Source organism: Lepidochelys kempii, chromosome 5 (assembly GCF_965140265.1).
Source record: "Lepidochelys kempii isolate rLepKem1 chromosome 5, rLepKem1.hap2, whole genome shotgun sequence".
Taxonomy (NCBI): domain Eukaryota; kingdom Metazoa; phylum Chordata; order Testudines; family Cheloniidae; genus Lepidochelys; species Lepidochelys kempii.
In genome coordinates, this window is record NC_133260.1 from 95,200,109 (window position 1) to 95,215,810 (window position 15,702).

Sequence of the window (15,702 nt, forward strand, 5' to 3'; positions counted from 1 at the left end):
TTGTTGGAAAAGTTTTATATTTTGTTCCTAGAAAACATACTTGGCCCAGATTCCTCAGTATGCTCTGGCTGCTTTGCACTGCTCCAGTGATGCTGAACAGCTCTTAACCCAGTTTAAATAGCTTGGCCATACCCTATTTAACATTTTTATTAAAGACCTGAAAATACATAAAATCATCACTCATAACGTTTTCAGATGAGACAAAAATTGGGGGAGTGGTAAATAATGAAGAGGACAGGTCACTGCTACAGAGTGATCTGAATGACTTGGTAATCTGGGCACAAGCAAACAATATGCATTATAATGTGGCTAAATGTAAAGGTACACATCTAGGACAAAGAAGGTAGGCTGTAATTACAGGATGGGAAACTCTATCCTGGCAAACAGTGACTCTGAAAAAAATTGGGTATTGTGGAAAATGAGCTCCCATTGTGACACTATGGCCAAAGGGCTAATGCAATCCTGGGATTCATAAGAACAGGGTAATCTGGAGTAAAATAGAGTGGTTTTTTACAGCTGTATTTGGCACTGGTGAGACTGCAGCTGAAATACTGTGTCCAGTTGTGGTGTCCACAATTCAAGAAGGATGTTGATAAACTGGGGAGAGTTCAAAGAACAGCCATGAGAATTATTAAAGGATCAGAAAACACCTTGTAGTGATAAACTCAAGGAGCAAAGGAACAAAAAGAAGGTTAAGGGTTGACTTGATTACAGCCTATAAGTACCTACATAGGGAAAAAATATTTAATAATGGGCTCTTCAGTCTAGCAGAGAAAGGCATAACACAATCCAATGGCTGGAAATTGAAGCTACACAAATTCAGACACAAAATAAGGCATAAATTTTTAATAGTGAAAGTAATTAACCGTTGGAACAATTTACCAAGTTTCGGGTGGATTCGCCATCACTGACAATTTTTACATTTAGATTGGATGTTTTTCTAAAAGATCTGCTGCAGGAATTATTTTGGGGAAGTCGTGTGGCCTGTGCTATGCAGAGGGTCATGATGGTCTTGGCCTTGGAATCTATGAATCTTAACTGTCCAGGTAAACTGAGCTTAGTGCTGTTCTGTGTTATTGGAGCAGTGCAAAGCAGTCGCACTGTACCTGTGAATCTGGCCCACTGAATATATTGATAGTATAGTGGGGGTGGGTAGAAGGTGAAGATCTTTGAGAATGTTGGGCAAAATCTTTTGCTTTTCTGAAATATTTTGATGAACTGCAGGAATAAAAGTCATAGGACTGGAAGGGAACTTCTGGGTCATCAGGTCCAGTCCCTTGCTACCCCATCATATACACCCATAAATTTATCAAGCTCCATCTTAAAACTACTTATGTTGTTTGCCCCTACAGTGGGAGGCTACTCCAAAACCTCACCTGTCTCGTGTGGTTAGAAACCTTCTTCTAATTTCTAGACTACATTTATTTATGTCCAATTTATACCTACTTGTTCTTGTGCCAACAGTGTCCCTTAGCTTAAACAGCTCTTCACACTCTCTGGTGTTTACACCATTATATACACCGTGGGACACCTGGCATTGGCCACTGTTGTAAGACAGGATATTGGGCTAAATGGACCTTTGGTCTGACTCAGTATGGCCGTTCTTATGTTCTTATATTTATAGAGAGTAGTCATGAACCCTCTCAGCTTTCCTTTTGCTCGGCTAACCACACCACACTCTTTAAGGTCAGATCTACACCATAAACTTACATCGGTATAACTACATCACTCAGCATAGTGAAAAAGCTACACCCCTGAGCAACGCAATTATACCAACCTAAGCCCTAGTGTAAACAGCACTATGTTGATGGGAGGGTTTCTCACGTTGACATAGCAGCTGCCTCTTGTGGAGATGGATTAACTACGCCAGCGGGAGAAGTCCTCCCGTCAGTGCAGTAATATCTTCATAAAGAGTTACAGCAACACAGCTGCACCACTGCTGCGTTTTAAGCGTAGACCAGCCCTTAGTCTCATCTTGTAAGATGGGCTTTTCATTCCCATGATCATTGATGTAACCCTTGGCAGGGGTGGTTCAAGAGTATCCCAAGAGGAGGTGAAGTCTATTAGGCCTTGCTTTCATTACAAAAAAAGATGTGTTTTAACACCTGCTAGCTGACATGTTAAAATCCTACTATAAACAAGGCAAGTTGCAATTTTAACACATGTTGGCTGATCAAGATAAACCTTGGGCTCTCCCTTGTGGTTCTGTGAATGTTTTAACTATAGAAATGTTAGGGACTACATAGCACAGAGAACTGGTTATGGGACATTAATCCTTTTATATCTAGGTTTCCAGCTCAAATCCCTCCTAGGTGAGTAGTGATCAAAAGCCACTGTAATCCAATGGCCTTTTGTGTTTTTTTCCTCATGTGAAATCAGTCTTAGTCCAAAAACAGCATAGTACAATTGGCACTTATTAGCACACCTTTTGGCAATCCCAAGTAATAAGTCAAGGGCCGAATGAGTCAAAAGTAGTGTCTTCAAGTCACTTTTGGCAGACTAGTATGGGGAGGTTGCTTTGCTTCTGTCCATGCTGTACCTTTTATGTGGACTTTAGAAACAGAAGGCTTCAGTTTCCATTAGGTCATGTTTCAAACGCTTTACCTTTTCAATAAGAGAAAAGCAAGCTGTGGCTGAACAAACAAAAAACCTCTTTCTGTCTAGGGTTGAGACTTGGAAGATAACAGATTTGGTATCTGAAACTTTGTATTCCTGTCACATCACTGTGTGACATATCTTTTTCTTAGCTGGTACCCTTTTTAAACTTTAAAGATAAGCAACCCAAACGTTCATTTTTTTCCTACACTGTCATCTAACAAAGCTAAAGCATTGCCAAGATAATAATCTGCTTTTTAGTAGAAATGGCCCTAAACCAACTCTCTACATCCACACATCCCTAAACTTCAAAGAAGTTTCCCCAATCACTTCCCCATTCCGGAGCAGGGACTTGAACCTAGGTGTTCTATACTAGCGACTTAACTGCTGGGCTATAGGGTATTGGAGGGAGGCGGGCTTTCTCACGATCTGTTGTTGAAGTTATGCCAATTTGTATTCACTAATTAAATATTCAATGGGCCAGAGAGGGAGAATGACTCTAGTAACTGGTGGTTAGGGCTCTCACCTGTGAGGAGTGCGGGGACACCTGGACTCTAGTCCCTGCTTCAATGAAGATTTAATTATTTATACAAAGTGGAACAGCTTCAACAGGAGAGAATGAGAGACCCACCCGAGAACAGACAATAGTGTGGTGGTTAGATGTGTACCTGGGATATATACAAGAGCTGCATTGGAGTCCTTGCTCCAAAGAGGGGGTTTAAACCTCAGTTTCCCACATCCCAGCTTAGTACACTACCTATTAGATAAAAAAGTACACAACACCACTCCCACCCCGACTCAGAACCTTCTCTCGGTTCTGTGAATGGCGCCTCAGTCCCATTGTGAATCCAGCTCAAAAAGCAAAACATTTCATTTTAAAAAGTCAACATTTCTTTTTCCTTTTTAAAAAAACTTTTTTTTTCCAAAATCAATATGCATTTGTGAAATGTTTCCATCAAAATGAATCTGCATTGGGGAATGCAGGGGGAATGTCTCAGACAAAAAAGTTTGCCCAGCTCTATTTGTGGCCGACCCTGTTTGTGGACCTATTAGAGATTTGTATGTTCCCAAGGGAATATATACAAATTTTAATTCCCAGCAAACTATCTGACTTAGTGATGTGATCATCATGCTGTTTTTCCCATCAGGTCTGTCACATAAGGAAAGCAGAACCTGCCAGTAGCACACTCCATTTTGGTCAGCTATCATCATCCTTTTATACTAAAATTTCCACTATCATTTTGGAAAAACAGGGCTATATCTGCTCTCAGATACAAGTAAAGCTGATGGGATGTGTGCATATCTAACTTGGAGCAAAATTTGGCCTACAGTATGGTTGATGTATGGTTGAAACAGTTATCACTACTTTTGGTGTCAATAATTTATTGCTTTAAAGACAATTACAAGTAAACTCGGTACCTCTGATCTTTTCTAGCACTAAGTTAATACGTGAGTGGTCTGTGGGAGGGCTTTTAAATGTAGTCTAGTCTCTCTAGCAGGAAGACTAGCTCACAGATCCATCCATCTTTTACATTTTTGCTGACTGGGATTTGAGAAATTGCTCCCTGCTGCCCTTCAGATTCAGAAATGACTTCTGATTTTAACTTCTCAGTGGAACAGCATCCCTGCCAGTGAGCAATGATCAATCCTATTATAATCATGATAATTTAGCTTCCAGCAGTCAATACAAGATTTAATTATTGTACAGCCATCATGTATAATGCTGATATTATGATATAGCTCCATAATATGTTCTCTGAACCATGATTATCCCCCTACATTGATTTTCAGACAAAATTATACTGCTTGCTTTTTTGCATTTGCAACTTTGGACACTATTGTTGAATGAAGCAGTTGAAAATTGTAGTGGTTATAGTGAATGAGCTGAGATCTCAAGTATTATTTGTTAGCCTTATAACAGAGAGAGTTCTGAGGGACTGATCATCAAGGTGCAATGTATTTTGACTCAAGAAAAGCTTTACAAATCCATTTCAAGAAGGAGGTAGTAACCTAAATAAAGAGAAACAAAGAAAGGAAGAGTCATAGGGGTTATTGTCAATGGGCATTCCTACAACTAATAGTAATAATCCAGGAACAAATCAAATATTATTTTTATTGTCAGTATATATCTTTTTCACTTTACCAGTGCTTATTTGTGCCAGAGTTTATCAGGACTGAGCCCCAGCACCTCTAGGCTTGGCAGTTCATAGCCCCAGCACCTCTGGGCTTGCTGCATCAGTTATGAATGGAAAAATGTAAAAAATGTAAAAAAATTGCTTGAGCCCTGGCACCTAATTGCTTGAGCCCAGCACCTCTTTCATTACAAATTAAGCAGTGCACATTTTCCTATACTTCCCTGCCATTTTTCTTCCATCCTGTTCTGGAAGGGATCACTTCTGGGACTGAGAAAGTGGACCACTCTCCGTGTCTGTATAATCCTTAGCCTTTCAGCTGACCCTGCTACATGGTTGCCAAATAATGTCACTTGTGATCACAGCCTTGTGATCTGGACACTTGTCCATTAGGACCTAAACGGAGATCATCAATTCATTTCAGATAGGACAGTTAATGACTATTGAATACTATACACCAGAGCTATCTCTGAACTGGCAACCCAGAGCTGAAACAATCTATATCCTATTGTCACTTCCTTAAAATCCCACCTCCCTCTTAGCTCCTCACTTTTACTCTGCATGCCAAATAAGATATCTAGGACCCGAGTTGTTTTTTAAAGTCAGATATACAGATGCATGTGCATTTGTGAGCCTTATCTGTACACAATAACTGTAACTGCACAAAGAAGAAAGGTAAATGTACATGGAAATAGGCATAATTTTCCATTGAACCTGGATTTGCACATCCAGCCACAGTAATTACATATACAAATTTGCCACATAATGCTTGCCAAATTTCTGTAAAATCTGGCCCTTGCTGAACTGATCCCGGATCGCTGTTAATACCATGTTATGGGTCTTTACTGTAAAATGATAGAATGCGAATACACTAAATAACAGGAACCTAGATCTTACCATCCGCTCACATAGAAGGAAGTCTACAAGAGTAGATGCTCTCCAGAAGGAGGAGGAGTTGGGGTTTGTTAGTTGTCCTCCACTTAGTTCAGGGATCTTTATATGGAAATTCCAAATGGAGTTAATGCTGCTTGAAGAATAAGCTCCTAAAGAATCCCTTCCACAGCTACTGCTGAACAGCAGCCTAAAGATACACCCAATAGAAGTACAGTTCCTGAAGGGGGAAACTGGGGCTAGTTGAACAGTCATCTCTGCAAGGTAAAGAGTTGTCCCTGCCTCTGCTGATGGAACATTTCTACCTAGTGAGGCCCTGATTCCTTTGTCCCTGCAACTCTTCAGCTGATCCTGAACAAGGCATCATTTGCTATAGGGGAGAGAGGCAGCTTCCACCCCTCCCCGACTTTGGTTTTTCTCCTTCAATCTTTTCATGATTCTATATTATATTAGGTCTATTATGTCTTCCACTTTTTGCCCTCTGCTCCCCCTACTTTTCAGGATATAATATAATCACAGATAGTGTTCTATATGCTGACACAACTTTCCCCCCGCCACACACACTCCAGAATTATTCTGAAATTATGCCCTGCCCCCAAACCTTCCAACATGAAGGGATGATTCCCTGGCACACTCTAAGAGGATACAGAGTAACAGCCGTGTTAGTCTGTATTCGCAAAAAGAAAAGGAGGACTTGTGGCACCTTAGAGACTAACCAATTTATTTGAGCATAAGCTTTCGTGAGCTACAGCTCACAGTGAAAGCTTATGCTCAAATAAATTGGTTAGTCTCTAAGGTGCCACAAGTACTCCTTTTCTTTCTAAGAGGATCCTCACTGAGGTTTCTGGCTACTCTGCTTCCACTAGCTGTTTTATTTCATTAGAGGGCGATGTAGCCCAGGGTTGTTTTTTCTTGTTATCTCACTGTTCGTCCAACAAGGCCCTCTGTTAACCTGCAAACTGCTGGCAGGGGGCCCACAGCTGAGGTACTTTCATGGTCATCCATTTTAAATATATTTACTGTACATAATGTGCATACTGTAATTTACAGCATCTGTGCTAAAATCCACATTAACCTAATCAATGCTGCTTGTAATTCACATTCAAGTGCATTTTGTAATTATGTTTTGCAGCATGTGGTTTTATGATCATACACTATAAAACAATTAGCAACCCTATAAAAATAATACTTTTGACATTTTTACTCACAGCTAAAGACTCCTACAACATCCGCGTTTTACTGGATTACATTACATACTTAAATATTTCAGGGTTCCCAGCAGTACATCTGAATCCAAAAAACTGCTGTAATTTAATTATGCTTATTAATGAATTCTGTAGACTTTTATCAATCCAAAGCTTTATAATGACCTTTTGAATGTGAAAGCTTCCTTTGTACAGATTAATCTGGTTCAGAATCTGGACTCAATAAGTCTCAGTAAATCAGTCTGAAAAAAATTATGCAAATTTAAAATCAATAAAGGAGGGTCTTTTTTTTAAAATAAGTATTTGCTAGATTGTTAAATGTTAGTGTAAAGAATTCCTGGCAGGAATTATGTAAATCAACTTTACAAAAAAGTCAAACTGCTCTATAAAAAGACTATAATGCTAGACTGAACTGAATTTCTGTTTTCCTGTTGGATTCCCAGAGCTTTGACTTCTCTACAAGTAATGGTGCAATCTCAGTGAAATAAATGCATGAACAACTCCAGTTTGTCATTTTAGTTTGTGTTTGTGAAATCGGACTTTTGCTATCTCTCACCAAAATGAGGAAGGAAAAAAATCTAACAACAAAACACATACGCACATACTCCCCCAAAACAAGGATCTATGTCACTATTTCCTGTACACTGATATTATAGGGTATTCAATTCACTGCCACTTTGAGATATGGGGTAGGAAAAGGTTTGCTAACAAATGTCAGTATATCTTGTACACATAGTAGATAGAATAGGTATCAAGATTTCTGCTCTTTTTCATAGTAATGGATCACATATTTTCAGAACCTTACATTGTCTTTGCTTTTTAGGAGCTATATATCATCGAAGGAAGCAGACAAAGTCCCATCCTCCTGGGTTTTCACCCACACTCAGGCAATGCATAAAGTATCCATGTTTCTTTCCAGTCTGTTCTTTACTTTGAAGATGAAGAGAACAAAATGCAAAATGAATATGTCAGTATTTTTCTTTCTTTTAAGGTGAGAGGTGTATGCATGTGAGTGTATGTGGAAATTTAAGTAATTTAAGTTGCATGTATTTCATATTGTCGGTTGGCAAGAAGAATGTTTCATGCTTACATTAGCAACTAGCTGATTCCCAACATTATTTCTATGACATTCTCTCTCTTTTTTTTTTCAAATAGCTTATCTGATAATGTTATAACCATTTCCTGTTGCATACAGGCTGAGAAAGCTTTCTCAAGCCCCAAAGTGCCAATCAATAATAGTAAGTCTTAGTGATTCATAAAAATAAGACTGTCATCATGATTGTTCAATTATTGCTGTGTCTGTAGAAAGATTCTTCAAGAACTGGAGGTTTCTTCACTAATATTTATAATCTACATTGAATGGTGCTAATGAATGAGTGGGTGTGCATTAGACTGAAATGCAGTGGTATTTGATTTATACTGAGTCCAGGTCTGATTGCTAACATTACGTCCATTAAAGTATCTCTTAGATCTGTATACAATAGAGCTTAAACATAACCGTTTACTTAGCTTTTCATTATTGGTTGAATATTTGTCTTTATTACATCATCCTGTGAATAATTTGACTTACGATAGTTTAAAAACAAATCTTCAGTAAAATTACACTTTTAAAAAGCCAGTAACTTCCATTTTCTCAATATATGCACAGACAAAAGATCAGTTCATTCTAAAAATGAAAAAAAGTTCGAACTGTTCGACTCTAGTTTACAAAACTAAGACACTCGCAGACAAAATACATATTTCAACTTGGAAAAAAACAGTCTGCATGCACAAAAACAAGACACTATATTTGTCTAAACTGTCACGTTTTGAATGTGTCCAAGGGGAAAATTAGTTTCTAGAGCTCAAAAATGCTTTTCCTTGAAGAAGCCCATAAGGTAAAAGTGTAAACAGGAACAACAGAAGTTGAGAAGACTTAGGGGGAAACCATCAAGACCCATCTAAGATCAAGCATTTCACAGCAATTCTGCAAAGGCCATGGAGCATTAATGAGCTGACTACACCATTAAGCTGACTACACCATGCTCCTTTAATCTACAAGAGTTTTCCATTCACAATACATGCAATGCCAGCCAAGAGCTGCCATGTCAATTTGCAGTATATTTCTGATGCTTCCCCCTACACGATACCAATTTTATTTGAAGACTTCAGCCCTGAATTGGCCTTTGTTCTGGTCCATATTTGGATTGTACTTTATTTCTGATGGTGATATTTCAATCAATCTTTTGTGTCTGACTGTAATATAGAATCCATATTACCATAGGAATCCAGAACGTGCCATTTGGTTTATGTGTAACCATTACCCCATAGGCACATAACAGAAAAAGCTGTTCCTCTTGATTCTCATAGCCTGTCATATATCTTTATGTGGACTACATTGGGGTCAGATTCTCAGCCCTGCTATGACCCCTTTGCACCATTCCAGTGGTGTAAAGTGGCCATAAAGCCACCTTAACCAGCCTCCTGAGGATTCCCTCTGGTAGGTGAAATCCCAAGGCAGTGCAGGGCCATCATAGTTACAGTGTGGGGAAGCTCCCATGCACTTCAGCACCTGCCTGCTGAAATAGTCAATAGGCAGCCAGAGCCACTTAAAGCAGTTATTCTCCAGTTGCGCTCATGGGCAGGATCTGAGTCACAATGTTTCCCAGGCTACTCCAGAAGATTATCTTATTCACCACCCTTGCACAGAGTGTGCCTAAATACACAATATAGCCCCTAATGTATATGCTGCTATATATAATAGTTAAGCAACGTATAATGCAATAATATAATTCCTTTCTGAGGTACGGGAAATATCACAGTACATGAGATTGGAGGTCATATGACCAGAACATTAGTATGGAGGGTTTTTTCATCTTATTAAATCCACATACCCAACAGGTTCAAAGCACATGAACAAAATTTTCAACACAATAAACAACTCCTTAAAAATATCAGAATAAATGGACTTCCTTCTTCTAAATAACTGATGTTTCCTTATGATATTGCTGAGTATTTATTAATTTTTTAGTAACAGGACTGTTATAATAACTGTGTAATAAACACAGTTCAATCTATTCCTATACAACTCTGCCAGCACCCTTGCAATCTGGACCTCCAAACTCCACCACCTCCTCCCCGGCTCCATCTAACAGAAGTTGGGCCAAAGAACATGGTCATTTGGTGATGGGTACATTATAGACTACAATAAGAACCTAAATATGTTTTCTCTTCATAAACTTATGCCAAGATTTGAACCCAGTTCTCCAGAGGTGGTAGTCTAGTTTATTGACCTGAAACACTTCTCCGATGCTTAAGAAATTTCTCTTTAAATGATCTGACTGACCCTGATTTGGCATCATATAAAAGGGCTGTGATAAGACTTTCTATGTTAACTGCTACGTTATGGGAATTTTTGTAATCTATTGTTATTATTTATTAGTTATTAATTAAATTATTAATTTATTATTATTATTCATTTGGGCAAAGTGCTGTTTTCTTTGGGGGTGCGAGGGAAGGGGTTGAATCTCCTTCCCTGGCTGGAATGGGCTGTAGTGGCTCCCAGAACTGGAAGGCATATAAAATTCACAAGCAACACAGAATCTTTACTTCAAGCAGAAGAGACTACTTTCAGATGAATGCTGCTTCCAGACAGAACGACTGCAATCTGTCTCTTTGATAAGAGTCCAAATTGTACAAAATGCTGTGGCCTCTGCTTAGTGGCAATTTAGCAACTAGACAGCATGATAAGAACTGAATGTAGATCACCAAAGATCAGCTTTGGTCACACAAACTGTATGCCTTAAATTCCAAATATGTCCTGAAATCCCATTAAAGTTATAGACACTGAAAAAATGCTGAGGCCTACCTGTATGTTCATTTGTTTCCTATGTACCCATCACACCGAAGTTACACAAACACTTAATAATCTTAAAATCAATATAACTTAGGTGTAGCGAGTGCAAAATCATTCTGTTTTTCTGCATGTTCTGGTTTTGATGCAAAACCTAACAGTAAAATCTGAAAAATTCAGATTGTTAATATGTTCCAGGGCCGATAGTAATTGAAAATTCTTGTCAAATGAGCTAAATCCAGTTTGCAGTGGACACATGTCCACATCACACAAATAGCATGATAGATGGCAATAGGTGGCACCCTAGTTGGCCATCTAAAAAGAGAAGCCAAGGCACAATGGACATTTGAGAATAATGGATGAGATTATATGCTTTTAGAAGCTCAGCACAGAACTGGCCGGGTTTTTAAAGCCATCTTTATGCCCTTCTGGTCCTGGGCTGCTCAACGGGCTGGACCAGCCTCTGAAGTCATTTAAATGACCCTGGTAGCCTCTCTAACTTATGGCAGCCTCCTAGGACTGCCCTATGGGCGATAACACTGCCTGAAATCTGAGGCACAGTGCCTATGCCCAAGGAATCTGACCTGAGCCACCACCAGGGGTTTTCAAACATGTTTACCCACTCCAGCCTTTTGACACAACGTAAAGGGGCGAGAGTGGGAATGAGGATGTCATCCAGTGTGAGTCACGTTGGTAGAGCTGTACTGAGAAGTTTGTACGGCTGGTGTCTTTGCTGTACCTGTTCTGTAATTAAAGAAATTCAGCACTGAGGAATCTGACACTTTTCACAAACACTAAAAAAAATCCAAAACACGGCAAATGTGAGTAAGGAAAAGAATTTGGAATAAATCCACCCCAAACATCTCCCATTACCCTCAGCTGAGGCTCTATAAAATGTTAATTCTCTCTCTTTCATTTGCAGATTTGACTGTTATAAGAACACAACATTTTGGCAAACAACATGTTGATAACAATACCACTTTTAAATCTTTGGTTTGATGATGTAAGGAATTTAATTGCTTAATTTGATGTTTCTGCCACAAGTTACATAAAGCTTTTCAGTACTTTTGCCTATAGAATTGATAAATTCTCGTATATTTTTTGTTTCAAGCAAGGAGGCAATCATTGCATGGCATGAAAAAATAGTGTGTATTGCTGCAAAATGATTGGGGAAAGCACATCCTAGCCAAATCTTTACACACTAAGAAGATTCATTTAATCTCATTACTAGCAATAATTAGCACCCCTGCACATGGAACCTGAATTATCCTCTCACCCTCACAGGTAGTTCCTTGGAAGAAGGCTCAGGCAGTGTGGGCAACTTGCTCCATCACGGTCTTTTTTTTATGTTTTTAAAGAAATCAATTATTTCAGTCTCCAAGGCTTTAAACAGACTAACATCTTCCATGTGAAAATTCACTGAGAATAAAACATTGTTAAAAAAAAAAGTTTATACCTTCAGTAGAAGGCTTGTGTCCCTCCAACCAATAATTACATCTTCCTATATCATGACTGTCCCCATTGACACGGTATCTGATTACTAGAGACATTTTGCTACAAGTTTCACTATTGACCTGCTTAGGGAAATGTACTTGGCCTGACTGTGCTAATCAGCAGTTGTAAATGTACCACTCACTCGATGTAGTAGTGTTTCTAGAAAAGATAGTTTAGTGGCATAGGTGAGAAATCAGGGGGCCTGCTATATTTTAGAGGTTTTACTTGCAAGCAAACAAACAAACAAAAAGAATTTCAGCACAAGTAAAGAAATAGATATATAGCATACTGTAACCCTTTATTAAATGTATATGCTCTAGCCAAGCACATATTGATCTGCTTAAGCCTTGACCCAATTTTCAATGAAGACAATAAGAGTTTGACTTCAGTGGTAGTTGGAGCAGGACTTTAATTTTTTTTCAATTGCAAAAGAAAATATTTGGGGCCTGCAGTGAATAAAGATAAATTTCTGGTTTTATATTAACTGGAATTCATGTCACAACAAATTATCATGGGCCAGATCCTCAGCTGGTACAACTTCATATACTACCATTGACTTCAATGGAGCTATGCCAATATATGCCTCCTGAAGATCTGGACACTCATCTTTAACTAGGATTTCTTACCTCAAAATTGAGGACATTATTAGAATGACTGAAGAAAAGAAACAACAGATAAGCAAACATTAAGAAAACTAAGATACACGCTAGAAGGTCAGTCTTCAGTGATTAAGATGGTTATTTTAGCTTAATAACCATTAATAAATCTTCATTTTTGTAAAAAGAGGGAATGTTTAATTTGTACAGTAGTTACACCTCTACGTCTGAACAGGACAAAATTGGTGATTCATTTATTAAGTTCTAATCAAACTTAGAGGACAAACCAGAGTTACAGAAATAAATGAGCTGACAATACACGTTTATCATGTTAAAAAGAAGCCTGACTTCCAGAACAATTTCAGTAATATACTTTTCCTATTCATTTATTGTTATTCTACAGAATGCTTTAAAACAAATAGAAGTACCCATCTTTGCCTAGAGATACCGCTATGTGCTTAAAACAGGAGATAATTGTAATATCCCAAATACCATTTAAGGTAATCATTGAAAACATTAACTTTTTAATGATTAATTTATATTGCACTGTGCTGAAGTTATATTGCCACTATATAGCTTGCTGGGAAAAGAAAGGTATTTAATTATTTGTGTTCCCTCCGTACTTGGGATTTACTTCAATATTATTATTTCCAAAATACAAATGTCTAAAAGTGCTGTTTCTGGGAATGATATTGTAGAATGGGTAAAATATTGGGAATGACATACTAGTTACATATTAATAGATTGCAAGGTCATTTATTAACTGTACATCATCTGGGTGAAGTAACACATGACGGTGGCTCTGGAGCTATTATGGCATATAAGGAGATTAATATATTAGTTGTTCATGCCCAAAGGAAGTCCTCTTTACTCCATTTTAAGAATTGTTATATTACTCCCCAATATATGATTTGGGTTTTATGCTTGGTTTGGGGAATGACTTCAAAACAGGAATGTTTACATTTCATGATGTTTCAAAATTAGGCATTGTGTGCCTTGAGATGTATGGATGTTGGGCATGTAATTTTACAAGAAATAGGCAAAAGATATCTCAAAAATCTTAGGTCGTCATATTCACTGTCATTTTGTTTTCAGCAATATGTTTTATCAGTGTTTTATAACTTATTCTTTAATAATTTCTTTCCCTGTATAGTAATTCTTCCTTTTGTAAGTGCTGTCCTTACTTATTCCTTTAATAATTTAGTAAGCTGCCCACTAGATCTGGATAAATATTGATGAAAGTTGTCCATGAGTATTCTCTCAGAGTTATAAACAAATTAGATCTGAGTCCACACTCCTTTTGTGTTTGCTTTCTATGTACCGTCAAACAAAAAGGCCTTGTCCTCATCGCAGTTACACCAATTTTACATGGGGATAATTTTATTGGCAATGGATTTAATGTACGTTAACATATAATGACAGGTTTAAGAGTAGCAGCCGTGTTAGTCTGTATTCGCAAAAAGAAAAGGAGTACTAGTGGCACCTTAGAGACCAACTAATTTATTTGAGCATAAGCTTTCGAGAGCTACAGCTCACTTCATCCGATGCATTCAGTGGAAAATACAGTGAGGAGATTTATATACACACAGAACATGAAAAAATGGGTGTTATCATACACATTGTAACCAGAGTGATCACTTAAGATGAGCTATTACCAGCAGGAGAGTGGGGGGGGGGGGAGAAAACCTTTTGTAGTGATAATCAAGGTGGGCCATTTCCAGCAGTTAACAGGAACGTCTGAGGAACGGTGGGGGGTGGGCAGGGGAATAAACATGGGGAAATAGTTTTACTTTGTGTAATGACTCATCCACTCCCAGTCTCTATTCAAGCCTAAGTTAATTGTATCCAGTCTGATAGTGTGGCTGATGTGATTAGTCCCTATGATGGTGTCCCCTGAATAGATATGTGGACACAGTTGGCAACGGGCTTTGTTGCAAGGATAGGTTCCTGGGTTAGCGATTCTGTTGTGTGGTATGTGTTTGCTGGTGAGTATTTGCTTCAGGTTGGGGAGCTGTCTGTAGGCAAGGACTGGCCTGTCTCCCAAGATTTGTGAGAGTGATGGGTGGTCCTTCAGGATAGGTTCTAGATCCTTGATGATGCGCTGGAGAGGTTTTAGTTGGGGGCTGAAGGTGATGGCTAGTGGCGTTCTGTTATTTTCTTTGTTGGGCCCATCCTGTAGTAGGTGACTTCTGGGAACTCTTCTGGCTCTGTCAATCTGTTTCTTCACTTCAGCAGGTTGCTATTGTAGTTGTAGCTGTAGTTGCAACAAAGCCCATTGCCAACTGTGTCCACATATCTATTCAGGGGACACCATCATAGGGCCTAATCACATCAGCCACACTATCAGAGGCTCATTCACCTGCACATCCACCAATGTGATATATGCCATCATGTGCCAGCAATGCCCCTCTGCCATGTACATTGGTCAAACTGGACAGTCTCTACGTAAAAGAATAAATGGACACAAATCAGATGTCAAGAATTATAACATTCATAAACCAGCCAGAGAACACTTCAATCTCTCTGGTCACTCGATTACAGACCAAAAGGTTGCAATATTACAACAAAAAGACTTCAAAAACAGATTCCAATGAGAGATTGCTGAATTGGAATTAATTTGCAAACTGGATACAATTAACGTAGGCTTGAAGAGAGACTGGGAGTGGATGGGTCATTACACAAAGTAAAACTATTTCCCCATGTTTATTTCCCCCACCCCCCACCATTCCTCAGACGTTCCTGTTAACTGCTGGAAATGGCCCACCTTATCACTACAAAAGGTTTTCTTCCCCATTTCCCCCCACCCCCCGGCTCTCCTGCTGGTAATAGCTTATCTTAAGTGATCACTCTCCTTACAGTGTGAACGATAACACCCATTTTTTCATGTTCTGTGTGTATATAAATCTCCTCACTGTATTTTCCACTGAATGCATCTGATGAAGTGAGCTGTAGCTCTC